Below are 4,197 nucleotides of genomic sequence, written 5' to 3' on the forward strand. Positions count from 1 at the left end.
AGCGGGTAAACAGACTGTAATGTCTGCAGCAGGTAAACAGACTGTAACGTCTGCAGGTAAACAGACTGTAACGTCTGCAGCGGTTAAACAGACTGTAACGTCTGCAGCAGGTAAACAGACTGTATCGTCTGCAGCAGGTAAACAGACTGTAACGTCTGCAGCGGGTAAACAGACAGTAACGTCTGCAGCAGGTAAACAGACTGTAACTGTTCAGCAGGTAAACAGACTGTAACGTCTGGAGGTAAACAGACTGTAACGTCTGCAGCGGGTAAACAGACAGTAACGTCTGCAGCAGGTAAGCAGACTGTAACGTCTGCAGGTAAACAGACTGTAACGTCTGCAGCAGGTAAACAGACTGTAACGTCTGCAGCGGGTAAACAGACAGTAACGTCTGCAGCGGGTAAACAGACTGTAACGTCTGCAGCAGGTAAACAGACTGTAACGTCTGCAGCGGGTAAACAGACAGTAACGTCTGCAGCAGGTAAACAGACTGTAACGTCTGCAGGTAAACAGACTGTAACTTCTGCAGCGGGTAAACAGACTGTAACGTCTGCAGCGGGTAAACAGACTGTAACGTCTGCAGGTAAACAGACTGTAACGTCTGCAGCAGGTAAACAGACTGTAGCGTCTGCAGCAGGTAAACAGACTGTAACGTCTGCAGCGGGTGAACAGACTGAAACGTCTGCAGCGGGTGAACAGACAGTAACGTCTGCAGCGGGTAAACAGACTGTAACGTCTGCAGCGGGTAAACAGACTGTAACGTCTGCAGGTAAACAGACTGTAACGTCTGCAGCGGTTAAACAGACTGTAACGTCTGCAGCAGGTAAACAGACTGTAACGTCTGCAGCAGGTAAACAGACTGTAAAGTCTGCAGCGGGTAAACAGACTGTAACGTCTGCAGCAGGTAAACAGACTGTAACGTCTGCAGGTAAACAGACTGTAACTTCTGAAGCGGGTAAACACACTGTAACGTCTGCAGCGTGTAAACAGACTGTAACGTCTGCAGGTAAACAGACTGTAAAGTCTACAGCAGGTAAACACACTGTAACGTCTGCAGCAGGTAAACAGGCTGTAACGTCTGCAGCAGGTAAACAGACTGTAAGGTCTGCAGTTAAACAGACTGTAATGTCTGCAGGTAAACAGACTGTAAAATCTGCAGGTAAACAGACTGTAACGTCTGCAGCAGGTAAACAGACTGTAACGTCTGCAGGTAAACAGACTGTAAAGTCTACAGCAGGTAAACACACTGTAACGTCTGCAGCAGGTAAACAGGCTGTAACGTCTGCAGCAGGTAAACAGACTGTAAGGTCTGCAGTTAAACAGACTGTAATGTCTGCAGGTAAACAGACTGTAAAATCTGCAGGTAAACAGACTGTAACGTCTGCAGCAGGTAAACAGACTGTAACGTCTGCTGTAGGTAAACAGACTGTAACGTCTGCAGAAGGTAAACAGACTGTAACGTCTGCAGCAGGTAAACAGACTGTAACGTCTGCAGCAGGTAAACAGACTGTAACGTCTGCAGGTAAACAGACTGTTACGTCTGCAGCGGGTAAACAGACTGTAACGTCTGCAGGTAAACAGACTGTAACGTCTGCAGCAGGTAAACAGACTGTAACGTCTGCAGCGGGTAAACAGACTGTAACTTTTCAGCAGGTAAACAGACTGTAACGTCTGCAGCGGGTAAACAGACTGTAACGTCTGCAGGTAAACAGACTGTAATGTCTGCAGCAGGTAAACAGACTGTAACGTCTGCAGCAGGTAAACAGACTGTAACGTCTGCAGTTAAACAGACTGTAACGTCTGCAGGTAAACAGACTGTAAAGTCTGCAGGTAAACAGACTGTAAAGTCTGCAGGTAAACAGACTGTAACGTCTGCAGCAGGTAAACAGACTGTAACGTCTGCAGCAGGTAAACAGACTGTAACGTCTGCAGGTAAACAGACTGTAACGTCTGCAGCAGGTAAACAGACTGTAACGTCTGCAGGTAAACAGACTGTAACGTCTGCAGGTAAACAGACTGTAACGTCTGCAGCAGGTAAACAGACTGTAACGTCTGCAGCAGGTAAACAGACTGTAACGTCTGCAGGTAAACAGACTGTAACGTCTGCAGCAGGTAAACAGACTGTAACTTCTGCAGGTAAACAGACTGTAACGTCTGCCGCAGATAAACAGACTGTAACGTCTGCAGTTAAACAGACTGTAATGTCTGCAGGTAAACAGACTGTAATGTCTGCAACAGGTAAACAGACTGTAACTGTTCAGCAGGTAAACAGATTGTAACGTCTGCAGCGGGTAAACAGACTGTAACGTCTGCAGCAGGTAAACAGACTGTAACGTCTGCAGCGGGTAAACAGACAGTAACGTCTGCAGCACGTAAACAGACTGTAACGTCTGCAGGTAAACAGACTGTAACGTCTGCAGCGGGTAAACAGACTGTAACGTCTGCAGCAGGCAAACAGACTGTAACGTCTTCATCAGGTAAACAGACTGTAACGTCTGCAGGTAAACAGACTGTAACGTCTGCAGCGGGTAAACAGACTGTAAGGTCTGCAGCAGGTAAACAGATTAACGCCTGCAGCAGGTAAACAGACTGTAACGTCTGCAGTTAAACAGACTGTAACGTCTGCAGGTAAACAGACTGTAACGTCTGCAGCAGGTAAACAGACTGTAACGTCTGCAGGTAAACAGACTGTAAAGTCTGCAGCGGGTGAACAGACAGTAACGTCTGCAGTGGGTAAACAGACTGTAACGTCTGCAGCAGGTAAACAGACTGTAACGTCTGCAGGTAAACAGACTGTAACGTCTGCAGCGGTTAAACAGACTGTAACGTCTGCAGCAGGTAAACAGACTGTAACGTCTGCAGCAGGTAAACAGACTGTAACGTCTGCAGCGGGTAAACAGACAGTAACGTCAGCAGCGGGTAAACAGACAGTAACGTCTGCAGCAGGTAAACAGACTATAACTGTTCAGCAGGTAAACAGACTGTAACGTCTGTAGGTAAACAGACTGTAACGTCTGCAGCAGGTAAACAGACTGTAACGTCTGCAGCAGGTAAACAGACTGTAACGTCTGTAGTTAAACAGACTGTAACGTCTGCAGGTAAAGAGACTGTAAAGTCTGCAGGTAAACAGACTGTAAAGTCTGCAGGTAAACAGACTGTATCGTCTGCAGCAGGTAAACAGACTGTAACGTCTGCAGCAGGTAAACAGACTGTAACGTCTGCAGGTAAACAGACTGTAACGTCTGCAGCGGGTGAACAGATTGTAACGTCTGCAGCGGGTAAACAGACTGTAATGTCTGCAGCAGGTAAACAGACTGTAACGTCTGCAGGTAAACAGACTGTAACGTCTGCAGCGGTTAAACAGACTGTAACGTCTGCAGCAGGTAAACAGACTGTATCGTCTGCAGCAGGTAAACATACTGTAACGTCTGCAGCGGGTAAACAGACAGTAACGTCTGCAGCAGGTAAACAGACTGTAACTGTTCAGCAGGTAAACAGACTGTAACGTCTGCAGGTAAACAGACTGTAACGTCTGAAGCGGGTAAACAGACAGTAACGTCTGCAGCAGGTAAACAGACTGTAACGTCTGCAGGTAAACAGACTGTAACGTCTGCAGCTAAACAGACTGTAACTTCTGCAGCGGGTAAACAGACTGTAACGTCTGCAGCGGGTAAACAGACTGTAACGTCTGCAGCAGGTAAACAGACTGTAATGTCTGCAGCGGGTAAACAGACAGTAACGTCTGCAGCAGGTAAACAGACTGTAACGTCTGCAGGTAAACAGACTGTAACTTCTGCAGCGGGTAAACAGACTGTAACGTCTGCAGCGGGTAAACAGACTGTAACGTCTGCAGATAAACAGACTGTAACGTCTGCAGCAGGTAAACAGACTGTAAAGTCTGCAGCAGGTAAACAGGCTGTAACGTCTGCAGCAGGTAAACAGACTGTAAGGTCTGCAGTTAAACAGACTGTAATGTCTGCAGGTAAACAGACTGTAACATCTGCAGGTAAACACACTGTAACGTATGCAGCAGGTAAACAGGCTGTAAGGTCTGCAGTTAAACAGACTGTAATGTCTGCAGGTAAACAGACTGTAACGTCTGCAGCAGGTAAACAGACTGTAGCGTCTGCAGCAGGTAAACAGACTGTAACGTCTGCAGCGGGTGAACAGACAATAACGTCTGCAGCGGGTAAACAG

The sequence above is a fragment of the Labrus mixtus genome, unplaced genomic scaffold (assembly GCF_963584025.1).
Source record: "Labrus mixtus unplaced genomic scaffold, fLabMix1.1 SCAFFOLD_44, whole genome shotgun sequence".
In the NCBI taxonomy this organism is placed as follows: Eukaryota; Metazoa; Chordata; class Actinopteri; order Labriformes; family Labridae; genus Labrus; species Labrus mixtus.